This window comes from Triticum urartu, chromosome 3A (assembly GCF_056163025.1).
Source record: "Triticum urartu cultivar PI428250 chromosome 3A, HENAU_Tu73, whole genome shotgun sequence".
NCBI classification, from domain to species: Eukaryota; Viridiplantae; Streptophyta; class Magnoliopsida; order Poales; family Poaceae; genus Triticum; species Triticum urartu.
In genome coordinates this window covers 452670144-452686665 of record NC_141875.1, presented here as the reverse complement: position 1 = coordinate 452686665, position 16522 = coordinate 452670144, and positions in this window count along the sequence as shown.

Genomic DNA, 16522 nt, shown 5'->3' with positions numbered 1-16522 from the left:
TTGTGATGTGGTATGATAGGGTGGTATCCTCCTCTGAATGATTTAAGTGACTTGACTTGGCGCATGTTCACGCATGTAGTTGAAACAAAATCAACATAGCCTTCACGATATTTATGTTCATGGTGGATTATATCCTACTCATGCTTGCATTCGGCGTTGATTAATTTTAATGCATGTTCATGACTGTTGTCACTCTCTAGCTGGTCGCTTCCCAGTCTTTTGCTAGCCTTCACTTGTACTAAGATGGAATACTGCTTGTGCATCCAATCCCTTAAACCCCAAAGTTATTCCATATGAGTTCACTATACCTACCTATATACGGTATCTACCTGCTGTTCCAAGTAAATTTGTATGTGCCAAACTCTAAACCTTCAAATAAATATCCTGTTTTGTATGCTAGAATAGCTCATGTATCAACTAGGGCTGTCCGTATCTTCCATGTTAGGCGGGTTATTCCCAAGAGGAGTGGACTCCGCTCCTCACTCAAGAGATAAATGGCTGGTCACCGGGATGCCCAGTCCCATGATTTATGCAAACTAAATCAAAATAATTGCAAACAAAACTCCCCCTGGGACTCTTGTTAGTTTGAGGCACTCATTGTTTCGAGCAAGCCATGGATTGATGCTTGTTGGTGGAAGGGGGAGTATAAACTTTACCATTCTATTTGGGAACCGCCTATAATGTGTGTAGCATGGAAGATATCACCATCTCTTGGTTGTTATGTTGACAATGAAAGTATACCGCTCAAAATATTATTCATATCTATTTCAAAACCGAGCTCTGGCACCTCTACAAATCCCTGCTTCCCTCTGCGAAGGGCCTATCTATTTACTTTCATGCCGAGTCATCATCCTCTTATTAAAAAGCACCAGTTGGAGAGCACCGCTGTCATTTGCATTCATTACTGTTAGTTTACATTGAGTATGACTTGACTGGATCTCTTTTACCATGAATTACAATGTCTAGTCAGTCCTTGATCTTTAAAGGTGCTCTACATTTATGTTTTGCAGTCTCAGAAAGGGCTAGCGTGATACCATCTTGTTATATCATATTATGATTGTTTTGAGAAAGTGTTGTCATGCTATTGATATGAGTAACCTTGAGACCTAAGCGTTATTGCGAATGTGGTTAGTTATAATCTTTGGTGAAAACTTGAATGCTGGCTTTACATATTTACAACAACAAGAGCAAATAGAGTTTGTAAAAGTTTTTCTTTATCACTTTCAGTTTGTCAACTGAATTTCTAGAGGACAAGCAAAGGTTTAAGCTTGGGGAGTTGATACGTCTCCGTCGTATCTACTTTTCCAAACACTTTTGCCCTTGTTTTGGACTCTAACTTGCATGATTTGAATGGAACTAACCCGGACTGACGCTGTTTTCAGCAGAATTGCCATGGTGTACACAGAATATAAAACGATTTTTATGGAGGAAAAGGTAGTCCGCTCTTCAGAGTATCTCACACAAGGCTCCGGTGGCCTCTCTCTCTCTCTCTCACCGTTGGTCACTGATCCGGCCGCATCCCGTCCGCCGGGGGAAAGGGAGTGCGGTGGCCTCTCTCTCTCACCATTGGTCACTGATCCGGCCGCATCCCGTCCGACGGGAGAAAGGGAGTGCGGTGGCCTCTCTCTCTCTCACTGTTGGTCACTGATCCGGCCGCATTCCGTCCGTCGGGGGAAAGGGAGGAAGTGCATCGTTTCTCCGTTCGACGGCACCGAGGCAGCATGTCCCGATCTGCGGTACACGCCGTTCTCTCTGACCAAGCTCCGACGCGGCAGGGCCTACGCCACCTGCTCGCAGATTCTGCCCGCCGCCGCTCACCTTGTTACATCCCGACGACCTCCAGGTATCCCCTCCGGCCTTGCTCCACTGCCCGTTTTCCCACGTCGCTGCATGTGGATCTTCCATAGTTCTTTGCCCAAAATGTCGCTTGTCCAGCGTACTTTCCATATTGCATTCTCGTCCTCACACCGTTTTAGACAAACACAACCGTGTTGTTATCTTCCCTTAGGACAAGGAATATGCTTCTTTTTTGTCGTCGCATGTGTCATCAACTGTTATTGGCCAGTAATTGTTTCCTTTCTACCTCTTTTTTGCAAACAGGGCTATCCATTTCATGTCGTTGCTATTGCGACCTTTTGGTGAACTGCACAAATCACTTTTTTCTTAAGAGTGTTTTGTGCAGTTGTACTAAAATGTCACACAGGCAACGTCTCTACATTTTAGTGCGACTGCACAAAGGGAGATTGGTTTTGCTCTATCATCCTCATCCAACTCCGAGCCTAATCTTCTCCAACTAGTTAGTCTTAAGAGAGACTGCAAAGGTGACCGGCTTCTATTTGTGTGTTTATTGTTTCATCAGCAGTCCTCTATTATCGTAATCACACTTGATATCTTTGGAATAGGGACGCTCAGCTCTATTTTAGTGGAACTGCACAAAATGATCGGAATGTTGCATGCTCCAGACAGCTACTTTTTTTCCCAACATGCCTTGTTGATTTAGACAGAGCTGGGGGGACGTTGCTGCCAATGAAAGCATGGATCAATTTTAATTTAACACCTTCTCACAACTTTGTCTTCAGTTGTCATGTAATTATTAGCTCTGATCTGCTAATAATTGACATGCATTAGCAAGGAAGTTAGTTTTTTATTGTTTCTGAAAGAGCATCGATGGCAAGACACGCGAAACAAAAGCTGAAAGCTCACACCATTGTACAATTTCATGTCGCTGGAAAATTATTTGTATAGTACGTCAATTATGTAAACAAATGATGGAAGCTTGATAGCATTGCCAGAAGCCTCTTCATCATCCGGGTCCATGTGCCATGCACAAAATTATACTCCTTCGTTCCTAAATATTTGTCTTTTTACAAATATCAAATAGGCATAATTTAGAGTGTAGATTCACTCATTTTGCTTCGTATGTGTACTCCCTCCGTTCCTAAATATTCTATTCATCTTAACAGAGATTTCAACAAGTGACTACATACGGAGCAAAATGAGTGAATCTACACTCTAAAATATGTCTATATACATCCGTATGTGCCAGTCCATTTGAAATCTCTAAAAAGACAAATATTTGAGAGAGAGAGAGTAGTCACTCGTTGAAATCTCTAGAAATACAAATACTCCGGAGTATATTTAAGAACCAAGGGGGTAGTGCACAACCGCATGGGAGACTCAGCCTGGTCGTTGTGCCGCATTAATAGTGAGTAATGAGAAGTCAAATCATAAGCCCCACCTTTCCCACTGTAAGTTGCTCTGAAGAAGCAACCATTAATACGCTCTTCTTTGAATCCGCTCATACTACTCCATCCGTCACTGTTTATACAGCGCGCTTCAGAAAAAAGAAAAAAATCTGTGGGACCAAGGCGACTAGCGATCGGCCTGAAAATAGCATTGGTAGTTATAGTACGGCGTCTATTACTAGAGGGAATAATGCATACACACATGCATGCAGTGCTTCCACCCCGGGTACACACATGCATGTACTCCGTAGTAGTACAGTACATGGAGAGAAAATTGTGGACTTGATTGCGGTTACCACAACCTAATTAATTGAGCATTATACCAAACGCGTCTAAAGTCTCTCTGGTGGTGGAAATGCATTGATAGAAATGCATCATAACGAAGTGCGCCCTGTAAACTGTGACGGAGGGTGGAGTAGTATGAAGGTGCAAAACCAAGTACGCGTACTACTGCGCTTGGCTCTTTGCCCCTTCGTGAAGTCAAACAATGATGGTACTCCGCATGTTGGGTACTACAGTGTATGCCTCTGAAAATCTGACACCGAATGGACTGATGCATGTCCACCGAGGGTAGGTTGCATTAGTCAAAAGGCGTAAGCGAGCTTCACCTTGTCCTGCAATCTTCTCCTTGTTCTGCGAGTTGACGGGACACACCAAAAAGTAGTGCTAGTCCATACTCCCTCCTTTCCGGTTAATATGGTTTAATCTTTTTTGCGGGTAAATGAGAGAGCTTTATTCATATATAAGCATTCTTAGGACGATCAACCAAGACACTGGTCACTAGGAAGCGAGGTACCCCGCAAAAAAAGAAGTAGGAAATGAGGTGTTTCATCAAGCCAGCTCTCGGCCACATTCAAAGTGCAGCAAGCACGGTTCGCACGAAGATGCGCCGCAAGGTTTGCTGGCATGTTTACATGCTGAATAACAAAAAAGGAAATATTACTGAGCGCTACTGTTTGTAACAGGATATGAGCCAGAATTAAGGGAGAATTGTGGCGAGTGTTCCATGCAATCAACTTCCATTATCACATGCGAGAACCCTCAAAGAGAACCAAATGTGTTGAAGATTGCTTTATCACATTTTAAAATTATAATAAGAGTGCAGACGCTCCTCCATCCGGTTCCTAGAGCTAGTATAGTACGTACCTTTATGGACTATAGTAGTAGTACTAGTAAACTTTGCGCTTGGCTGTTCAGGAAGTCGAACAATAATAGCACTAGTAGTATAGTGTATGCTTCTGGCAATCTGACACCGAATTATCTGTTGCACATCCACCGCCTGAGCGAGGGAGAGCTTGCATTAGTCAAAAGTTTCTCCTTGTCCTGCGAGCCACCGCGCGCAAGCTTCTCCCGCCCTGCAACCTTCTCCTCGTTCGGCAAGTTGACGGGACACAACAAAGTAATGCTAGTCCATGCTGCCTCCTCTCCGGTTAATATGGCTTAATTTCAAACGAGATAAATACACTGTCTGTCACTGTATATTTGTAAAAGTACGGTCAGTGGACTTCATAATACGCTCATTGCGCTCAATATATATATTTTCCGGTGTTCATACGGTCACTAGCTCACCCTGACTGAGTATGTGTGTGCATGCACGTGTAGGTTGAGCACTTGAGCGTGACCGTGTGTGTTCTGTCGTGTGCTCGGACATGCATGCATTAGGGCGTCGCGCGCGTTTTTGCGTCCATGTGTACGTGTGACTGTTGCATACACATAGGGGGAGTACGTGTAGGGGCCACTAAGGAGCAGTCAAATCACACAGTAAGTTAGTCGGAAGAAGCAACCATCATTTCACTCTTGAATGACACGTATGCAATATAAAATGGTTGATATGGAGAGAAAAAGAAAACCACTATATATACACTAGTAGGAGCCTAAGCTACAAGCCTTCTTGCTTACGTTGCTCTCTTCACAAGCATAGAACGATGGGCCTGATCCCGCAGCTGGGGGAAGGGAACAATGTTCTGTGTAGACGCGGTCGACATCGGCGAGGGAGAAAACCCACAGTCAGTGCGTCCCAATCGGGGGTCTCCGCGGTATGGGCCGATGCCGTGTCCCAACCGCCCTTCTAGCTATAGCCCGACGTCCCAGGTAGTCCATCTTCCTTTTGGAGCCGGCTTGCTCCACTGCCATAGCTCCATCTCCATGTCGATCTTTCTCTACTTCTACCGGCTTCTACTTGTGATGAGTTTATGTCTCATGAACTAGTGCCAGTACTATTATTCTAATCACACTTCTTCAATATCTTTGCCATCAGGGATGCTCAGGTCGATTTTAGTGGAACTGCACAAAAGCATCGTATGATCCGAGGGTGCCAGCCATCTTTCCTTCGACATGTTCTACCTGGCTAGGAAATTAAATCATGTTTAGGGTTTAGGGTTTAAGTCGTAGTGACCCCATCAGTAGTTTTTCTATCGTACACGCTCTCACAACTTTTTTCTTTAGATGTGAAGTAAATATTGGCTATGATCTGTGAATCATTGAGATGCATCAGCTTGCGTGTTAGTTTTCCTTTGTATTTGATGGAATGTTGTAACGGGGCAACCTTGGAATAGGAATGAAAATGGAGTGGAAAAGTTTCTGTTTTTCCGGAGAAAAAATGGAAACGGAGAGAAACCAATGTTTCGTTTCGTTGGATCGCGCCATCGAGCAAAACCAACATTTAAATCACGTCTGCCGTGTTCGTGTCTCACCCTCCTCCACGGCTCGACCCAACACGGTCGCTCGGCATGCCACTCACCGCAAACCGGGTAGTATACCATAACTTTCCCGCCTGCTTGTCGATGGATCGCGCCATGGAGTACTAGCACTACTGGAAGAGATTGACGAGTTGGGGGAGGACAGCTAGCTGTAGCACGGACTCCCAAGAACTTACTACTGGAAGAGATCGCGCATGTTGTAGCCGGCTATTGCGACCTTTGAACGCGGAGCAGCCGCGTGCACCCGGAAGCGGCGCGGGCGACGCTCTCTTCGCCGGTGCGCCGCAATCAATGCCGGCGTAGTGGGAGGTCACATCCACTCTGGCCGGGCATGAATGCGGCAGTGACCGATTCGGGCGGGAAGCACGCGCGGGTGATGAAGAGGGTTCGGGTTGGTCAGGACCGGCCGTGGCAGCGGTCCGGACGTGCACAAACAAGAGATGATGTACGTTAATATTGCTACGTATATAATTAACAACGTAAATAATGTGCCAGTTGGACAAATATGATTGGAGATGGAGATGGAAATGGAATTTTACGTAAACACGGATATGCATGTCTATGTCTATGTGTGTGTGCGCGACGACTCTCGCGACCTGGAAGCGGGGGCGTGTTTTTGATCGAGTTTTATTTCTTGGTATGTTAGAAAATCAGTTTGTCTAATTCACATCTAGATGTTATTTAAGGATATCACATCTAAGCTCCCACAAGTATATAATGTAGCAACAAGAAACAAAAAAACTAGGAAAAGACCACAAACAGAGTGGACATCAACTTATATGTGACATAACTATGTCACATCTAGATGTGTCCTAGACAGACCCTTAAAAAATTGCCCGCCAGTTTTCGTTTCTTTTTTCAGGGAACGCGCGTATTCTATTTAAAACCACTGCTATGGAGAGATTTTTTTACTCCATTATAGCCTCTTGTTTGATAGAGTTTCTCGCGTCTCGCTCTCTCACCCTCTCCATATCAAAATAAGATGACAGTGTCCACTCTATGTCTCTCCTCACCGGTGGTCACACATCCGGCCGAATCCCGTCTGCTGCGGGAGGTGAGGAGGTGCAGCGTTGACATTGTCGCCGTCGGCGACGGAGGAAGCCGATGCGCACCGTCCTCTCGGAGCCGGCGCTGGCGCGGACGAAGATCCTCCGCGCCCTTGTTCGCTGGCGTCGTGTGGGCAGATCCCGCCCGCCCGCCTAAACGACATCTCGCCCACCTGAGGTATAACTTCTTGTACTGGTCCAGCTCCCCAGGTCGCTGCGTGCGGGTTTTCTTCTATGCGACTACTCCCTAGCTCCCCATGCATAGTAGCTAGGGTTCGTCGGCTGGTCCAACATCACCTACTAGTACTATTATAGAGGAAATGCCACTCAAAAAGTTGTCCTGATTTATGCCTCGGTGGAGGTATACATGTTGTTTTGACAAAAAGTACATGGTGGTTGTGCGGCCATTGTCCATATGGTGGTAGTACTATCATTGGTTAAATGAAGAAATGCTTTTTTTCTCGGGTATCCTGGTTTAGTTCCCATCAAGATAATTATGATGCTTCTGTTTGTTGGTGTACTTTTCATTAATTCTTATTGACAATTGAGATGTCGTTGCTAACCCTTTTTTATATTTTTGGAAACAGGGATGCGTGTCTCCATACCCGGGCATGTCTTCCTCAATTTTAGTGGAACTGCACAAAATTGGATGACCATTGTTGTTCCACCTCACTGTCCTCTGCCACGTGGAAACAGACCACAGTGAGGATTTGTCGAACTTCTTAGGTTCCTCACCCAAACTTGATGCCAAATGGATGATGCATCACCACGATGACCTATCGATGCTCATGGTTGCGCCTCATGGTTGTGTCGGCTGGTGAAGCTGATCAATTTTCGACGAAAAACAAGCTGTCTTCCATCAGTGCTCTTTGCTTGTTACGCACAAAGATGATATCCTTCGTCAGTTCACCTTGGTTGCATTGGAGATGCAGTCATCTTTCATGTTGGTGCAATTTTCGCTGGGGTTTTACGACAGGTGGGCCCAAAATGTGGCTGGCTCACCTATCATACAACCAAAAGCAGGTGCAGTGAAGGCACCGGAGCTCAGTCCGTACTACAGTAGTATATATATAAGCGGGAGCCTCAACGCTTGTTCGCTAGGGTTTGCACTCTCCACACGCTTGCCGCACTACATATATGTTACTTCCTCCGTTCTGAATTACTTGTCTTAGATTTGTCTAGATACGGAGGTATCTAGCACTAAAATGAGTCTAGATACATTTGCTAGGGTTTTCTATATTCACAGTCTCTCACCCTCTCTTCACCAGATCTAAACAAGACTGCATTGGCCTCTTGTCTCTCTCCCCCCTCATAGCTGGTGAAGGAGGCGCCCGTATCCCGTCGGACCAGGAAGGGGAGGAGGTGCAGCGTTCAATCTATCGCCTTCGGCGAGGGAGGCAATCCACTGTTGGCTGCGCTGTTCTCTTTCACCTAGCGCTTGTGCGGGAGGGCCACCGACCCCTTCTTCCTCGCTGTCGTACTTAGTGTGGGCAGATCCGGCCTCCCGCCGCACGCCTTGCCACATCCCGATGACCCTAAGGTATAAGTTTCTTTGAAACCGTCGTTTCTCTAGCTGCATGTGGATCTTTTTCGATATGTAGTCGAATCTAGGTGTTGGTTCAAAGAGGAATGAAGGGTACGGTGGGCTGGAGCAAGAATCTGGGACGTGGTTCAATGAGGAAATGAGGGGCGGAAAGTAGTATAGACTGGCTATCCAGCCGCTTTGTAGGTCGAAAAGGGAAAAAGGGGGTAACCCAGTACACACATCTGTAAGGAATCGATCTCTTTGTTGAAAAGGGAAAGAAACTGGGGGGTCGGGTAGTTTGTGCACGACTAGATTTGCTGCCCTCACATAGGAAGAAGGTTCAAAGAGAACAAATATGGGACCAACACATATATGCTGCTTGGCTACATACTCTGCATCACCCATTTATACGTGTGGACGCACATGGTGCTGGCATGTCCCATGCAGCTATTTTGCTGTTGTTAATCTCAGAATTAACTACTGATCTGTTTCAAAAGAATTTCCCTGTTAATATGAATCAATGCAACCGTTTTAGAAATGCCACTGTCCTATACTTTGTTTTCCATCAAGATAAGGTAGATGCTTCTTTTTGTGGCTGCATGTTTCATCCTCCTTTATTGGCTAGTAATTGTTTTCTTTTCTGCCTCTTAAAATAGGGATATCTATTCAACTTGTTGCTATAGAAAACTTAAATGTCACACCGGCAACTTTGCTTGATTTCAGTGCAACTGCACAAAACTTGATTGGATTTCCTATTCGTGTTGGTAGATTCGTATTTTATGTTGGTCGTCTCATGAAAGGTCAGTACAGGCCTTCATCCACATGATTGTGCAGTGTGCTTTGAGATGTTGTGCTACTTGTATTGGTACTGTTTTAAATAAATGATGAATTGAAGCTATTGCATTGCTGTCTTTTCCCATTAAGTAGTGAACAAAAATGGGACCAACCCAGACATGATGCTTGTTGCTTTGTTACAACAAATTCAGCATCACCCCCTTTATAAGCCAGTAATTGATGCCACTCTCAGAATTAACTACTGAATCTTATTTCAAAACTACAACACTTGTTAGGGATTGGCGGGATTACCATTTTTGTGGCCGCATGTTTCATCCTCCTTTATTAGCCAGTAATTGATTCCTTTTTGCCTCTGTTTATACAGGGATATCTATTCAACTTGTTGCTATTGTGACATTTTGCTTCGCTACGCGAAACACTTTGCTTGATTTCAGTGCAACTGCACAAAACGAGATTGGATTTCCTATTCATGTTGGCAGATTCGTACGTGATCTTGTGTGCGTCATGATAGGTTGGTACTTGCCTTCATCCACATGATCGTGCAGTGTGTTTTGAGATGTTGTGCTACTTGTATTGGTACTGTTTTAAATAAATGATGAATTGAAGCTATTGTATTGTTGTCTTTTCCCATTAAGTAGTGAACAAAAATGGGACCAACCCAGACATGATGCTTGTTGCTTTGTTACAACAAATTCAGTATCACCCCCTTTATAAGCTTTGTCGTTATTTATACATGTTGAAACAAGGCATTGTTAAGATAATGTCTCGGTCAATATGAATGAATCACACTGATGGAGAATTGCTACTCTCCTGCTTTGTTTCCGATTAAGATAAAGTAGATCAGTAGATGCTTTTCTTCTGGGAGTACAAGTCATCAACCGTTATTTCTTAGTAATTGTTTCCCTTATACCTATTGTTGCTTACAGGGATATCAAAATTAAAGCTCGGTTTTATTCCGACTTTGATTTTAGTTGAATTGCACAAAAGGAGCCAATGTGTAAGGCAAACTGCTGCATTACTGGGTCTAGTTGGTCATTCCACTTTGCAGAAAGAAGCAGTCATGGTTTGCGCTACATTACAGAAGGAATGACTGAGAAGCTTTACAGAGTATTATTAGACACTGGTGACATGACTAGTCTGCAGAGACCATTGGCAATTTAACAATACGTGGAGTGCCCTGGGCAAAAAGTGCCCAAACAAGTATAAAAGCTACGACGGGACTCCACGATCATAGCATTACATATTTTGAATGGGAAAAACTTGTCAAAGTTTAATCATTGATGTTAGCAAGAAGACGTTAGTTTAATATATTGGAATTGGAAAACCTTGTCAAAATTTGCTCATTGATGTTAGCCAGAAGACATGCATTTGATATTTTTGAGTGGGATGCCCTTGCTGTGAGCAGCGTCGAGTGTTTTTTCCTATTCCTGTGTTCAGTTTAGAAGTAAATAGTTACTCTGCTGAGATATTCCTGTGTTAAGAGTTTGTTCTGAATATTGTCTATGTAATGCCAGGCCTTGTGTTTGATTGCAAGGTTGAGCTTGGGATGTTGTGGCATGCGGCATCACGAGTTGTTCACCGTGCCTCCTGAGAATAATGCTTCGTATTGTTTTGCATGTCGATCTAATGCCAGTGATTTGCTTGTTAAGAAGATCATCCTCTTCTGTTGTTTCTGTGCTTAAGAAGTTCATCGTCTGATGTTTCATTCATAGCCTATACGACAAGTCGGGTAGGTTAGACGTGAAACCATATGATCTTCCGACCAACTCATGATATTAGGCCGTCATTGGATCGTCGTTTTCCAACCAAAACCGCTTGTAAAACTGACGCTTGTAAATTAAAGCAGATGGTCTTGGGCGAAGGCGCTTGGTTGGTCGATTTCGACTAGTAAAATATCAGAAGTACTTGACACATGATAAAAATGCTGAATGACACTCGGACGATTGCTAATCCAGCCATTAGCTGTTGTTTCAGCCTTGCCCATGGATGGCATGATACGCACGTCGTGCATGTATCGTCTGGTAATGTCGTCCATGTAGCAGTGCTCGTAAAATATACACTGGTCTCTCAAATTACACGTGTAACCCGCCGGTTTTACTTATAGACCTCGGGCCCTCGGTTTCATTACGCCTATATTTTACACGTTGTTTTCGATGACGAGTAAATTACACTTGTATGTTAATACAGGTTTGATATAAACCAGAGCTCCCAAGCGCGGCCTTACCGTTTCATGCCGTCTCAGTTTCTCGAAGGTGCTCATAGGTGTCCGATGATCCTGGCTTCCTGAATGAGTAGCGGGCACTGTATCAGACCATCCATAGGGCCCGCGAGGCCCTCTCCGTTGTCCTTCGAGTTGTTGCGCTCGCCGTGGCGCCGAGCATTGTTAACATCACCAACGAACATGAGGATTCAGGAGATGACTTTATTTTGACTGGATGACACTAGGGACCCACTAGGGCCATAGCCGTACGTACGCAAGTGCCTCCTTATTATGTACAACTATATTTTTTTGCTTTCTCCTAGTTTCGTGACATCATGGTCCCACACCATTGTCAACCTATGTAGTCAACACGAGAGAATTGCACAAGGTGCGGCCGACGGCTGGGACCAAGCAGCTCGAGCAGTATTTGTGTTTTTGAGGCGTGAGCACTGCAGAGTTTTTCTTGGCGATGATTTCCTTGTTGTTCATAGGAGAGCAGGGTATTAACTGGGCGGGCTGTGGCCCGTCTAGCCCAGGCCAGATATCCAGCCCAGATACTATTTTTTCAAGATGAAAATGGCTAGCCCAGCTATACATCTTTTTGAGGAATACCCAGGCAAGGACAACTTGTTATTCTCCGCCCTGCTGGGCTGCAAATCTTTCCTAGGTGGGATGCATTAGGCTTAACAGGAAAACGGGCTTTAAAAATAATAAATGGCATGTAATTATAAAAACTGGGCAGTAACTATAAAAAATGCACCAAACACGAAATTAGTTTATAAAATATTATTTATGGATTTTGAAAATCTTAAATTTTCATTGTTGCGCGCGCAATGTTTCGTTGGATTTTTACATAATACAAATTTATATTTAATCTGACTAGAAATTTTGGGATAAAAATATTTCGGAGCCCATCAAAATGTGGGAAATTTTATTGAATTCTGTCTTCAACGGTTGGTTGAAATTATTAATCATTGTCCTAGCTAGAAAATGGGATGTACTTTTAACAAACTATAAATGGGTTGTTGTAAATTCCATTAGAATTCCAAAATGGGTTGTACATTCTTACAAAACGCAAATGGGCTATAAGTTCTCTGCCACACACTTGTGGGCCTACTAAGTGACGCATCCCCTAAAAAAAATAAGTTGACGCGTATGCAAGGCTTTGCCAACTTATTATAGTCAACACACGGTTCTAGCAGCAGTGGTCGTTGGATGTCTATCCAACGGATGTCATGCGTCTTCTTCAATCTCGGATATTCTTAGCTTCGGCCGCCCAAAAAACGATTCCTCCCCCTGACATCTGGGGCGCACCGTTTCAGAGGCTGACCTGTGGGCCTACTAAGTTGGAGCGTACCAAGGGCTTTGTCAACTTAGTCAACAATAAACGTTTCTAGCTCCAGTGACCGTACGATGTCCATCCAACGGCCGTAGTGCTTCTTCAACCTCTGGTCTTCTTGGTCCAGCCGCCCAAAGCAGCGCCGGTCGTGCCGCCTGCTCCTGTCTCCCGTGGCCGGCTGTGCTGCCGCGAAGGCCTCACCGCCCCCATACTACTCCCACCGCTGGCCAGGCCATCCCTCCACTCACCCACACCCCATGTTATTCTGCGGCGACGGCAGCCTCACACCGCAGCCGAACCAGTGAACCCTCGTACTCCTCTCCGCACGGGCTTCCACTGCTGCGTCTTCCCCGGCTCCGCGTCGTCCCCTTGCTAGGCCTCGCCGTCGTCCAGACCACCACCCTGGTGCTCTCGGCGCAGCGTGGTCAACGTGGTCAACGACCGACTTCCATCGGAAGAGTACTGTACATGGAGAGGCTGACAGCTGGGTCCAGGCGAACACAAGGAAGTGCCTCCTTATTACGCGCAAAATAATTATTCCTCCACCTTACAACAGGGACCCACCGGACGGGCCACCTTATTTCTCGAAAAAATGTTTCCCCCCTGACTGCTCGGACCCACCGGACGGGACAACATATTTCGCGAAAAAAACGTTCCCCCCGCTGTCAGCTCGGACCCACCGGAAGTGCCTCCTTATTACGCACAAAAAATGAATACTCCCCCTGCTAGCTAGGACCCACCATGGTGGGAGGCTGACTTGTGGGCCTACTAAGTTGATTGGGACGGGGGCCTTTGTCAACTTTAGTCAATATGAACGATTCTAGCTCCAGTGACCGTACGATGTCCATCCAACGGTCGTAGTGCTTCTTCAACCTCTGGTCTTCTTGCTCCAGCCGCCCAAAGCAGCGCCGGTCGTGCCGCATGCTCCTGCCTCCTGTGGCCGGCTGTGCTGCCGTGGAGGCCTCACCGCCCCCTACTATTCCCACCGCTGGCCAGGCCCTGTGGCGATGGCAACCTCACACCGCAGCCGAACCAGTGAACCCTCGTACTCTTGTCCGCACGAGCTTCCACTGCCGCGTCTTCCCTGGCTCCCTGGCATCCCCTTCCTAGGCCTTGTCGTTGTCCACCGCCCTGGTGCTCTCGGCGCGGCGTGGTCAACGTGGTCAAGGAACGACTTCCATCGGACGTGGACTGTACGTGGAGAGGCTGACAGCTGGGTCCACGGCCGCAGCAAGGAAGTGCCTCCTTATTATGTGCAAAATAATTATTCCTCCACCTGACAGCGGGGACCCACCGGACGGGCCACCGTATTTTGCGAAAAAAACATTTCCCCCCTGACTGCTGGGACCCACTAGCTACACCTTCGCACGCAAGGTAGTGTGTCCGGGCAAAAAAACAAAATGATTCGCCCCCGTGACTGCTGGGACCCACCAGCTACATCTTCGCACGCAAGGAAGTGCCTGACAGTCGGGACCCACCTGGTCGAAGCGTACGTAGCGTTGTCATTCTGGTCGCGAACGTGTACGTGTCGATGTAGAGGCGTGTACGTGTCGATATACTGGTCGATGTAGAGGCGTGCACGTGTTGTAGTAGAGGCGCGCACGTAGCATGTACACGTACGTACAGCGGCCAGGGTGCAAGAAACAAAATATGGCCACATATGTGTACATACGGGCAGGGTCTCGAACACCTACTCGCGCATACGTACGGCCAGGGCTCATGTACATGGCTGGGTCAGAACGGAGAAACAACGTCGTCGTCGTGTTCATGGGGAGGCAACGGAATGCGTCGTGTTCATGGGGAGGCAACGGAATGCGTTGTGTTCATCGGGAGGGCTTGGACGGAACAGGCGATGGAAATGAGGCCTGGCGTACCACAGAACGGAGGAAACGGCCTTGTGTTCGACCGGCCACGTTCGAAACGGGATCCTGTTCATTGGGAGGGGTCTGGCGTACCGCAAAACGGAGGAAACGGACCTCCTACGATCGAAATGGGGGTCCTGTTGATCGGGAGGGGTGTGGCGTACCGCAAAACGGATGAAACGGACTTGTGTTGGAGCGCTACAGTCGAAACGGGGGTCCTGTTCATCGGGAGGGGTGTGGCGTACCGCAAAACGGGACTCCATGGGATACTATTCATCTCCACCGTCGACCCCCTCCAGCCTCCACGAGCTACTGTTCATCCACCGTCGACCTCCTCCAGCCTCCACCTGCGACTGTTCATCCACGGGCTCCTGTTCATCCAGCCTCCACCACGCGCTACTCCACCGGCTACTGTTCAACCACCCCTCCACCGTCTACTATTCATCCAGCCCTCCACACCACGGGGTCCTATTCAACCACCCCTCCACAGGCACCCTTCCACCATCTACTGTTCATCCAGCCCTCCACACCACGGGGTCATGTTCAACCACCCCTCCACCGTCTACTATTCATCCAGCCCTCCACACCATGGGGTCCTGTTCATCCACCCCTCCACGGCCACCCCTCCACCGTCTACTGTTCATCCAGCCCTCCACCACACCACGGGGTCCTGTTCATCCAGAGGCAACGCCACCGCTCACTGTTCATCCAACCCCCCTCGCAACGTTCACTGTTCATCCCAGAGGCAGCATCGATCGGCTTCAGTTAGCAGCAGTAGCGAAGGAATTGCTCGATCGGGTTTAGTTAACAGCCATCGATCGACCGCTCGGGTTCAGTAACGCATAGCCTACAGTGCAATCGCTCGGGTTCAGTTAGAGCCCAACGCCTCGTTTTCTTTTATGTTTACCACAGACCAGCCCAGTAGTTTTTTTTTTCTGAAAATGGCTAGCCCAGTTCTTTTGTGATTTGTCAAGTAAGTCGCTTTATCAGGCCTGTTGGGCTGCAAATCTTTCAAGACGAGGAGAGCTTCATTGGGCTGGCCGAGAAAATGGCCTATCAGTAATGAGAAATGAGCCGTACATTTTTAAAACACATCAAACCGAAAATTATTTTCAAATATCTTTTTTTCATTTCGAGATTTTAAATTGCATTGATTTTTATGCGTGGACAATTTATTGGATTTTATATTGATATACATTTATTTTTAAAATCAGTCTGAATGTGACTCAAAATTTCGGGATTAAAAACAGTTCAGACCGCACCGACATATGCAAAATTTCGTATAATTTTTTAACCGTGGCCACAATATGGGCTGTAATGCTAACATAAAGAATATGGGCTCCAAAAAAACCCGTAAGAATTAGCAAATGGGCTATAAATTATTTGAAATAATGGCAGATGGGATGTATGCTGTTTTCCACAGATTTGAGGCTTTCCACAGATGGCCTGTATACTATTGGATGTCCATCCAACGGCCGTTGTGCTTCTTCAATCTCTGCTCTTCCTACTCCAGCCGCTCAAACAAGCGCTGGTGGGACTGCCTGCTCCCTCCTCCCCGCGGCCAGCTATGCTGCCGCGCAGGCCTCACCGCCCCACCGTACTCCCATCGTTGGCCTAGCCATCCCTCTACTCACCCACACCTGCTGTTATTCTTCGGCGACGGCAGACGAACCAGTAAACCCTCGTACAGTCATACTCCCCTCCGCGTGGGAAACAAAAACAACGGCCGAGTCTTCCCTGCCTCCGTGTCGTTCCCTTCCTAGGCCTCGCCGCCGTCCACTGCCCTGGTGCTCTCGGCGTGGCGTGTTCAG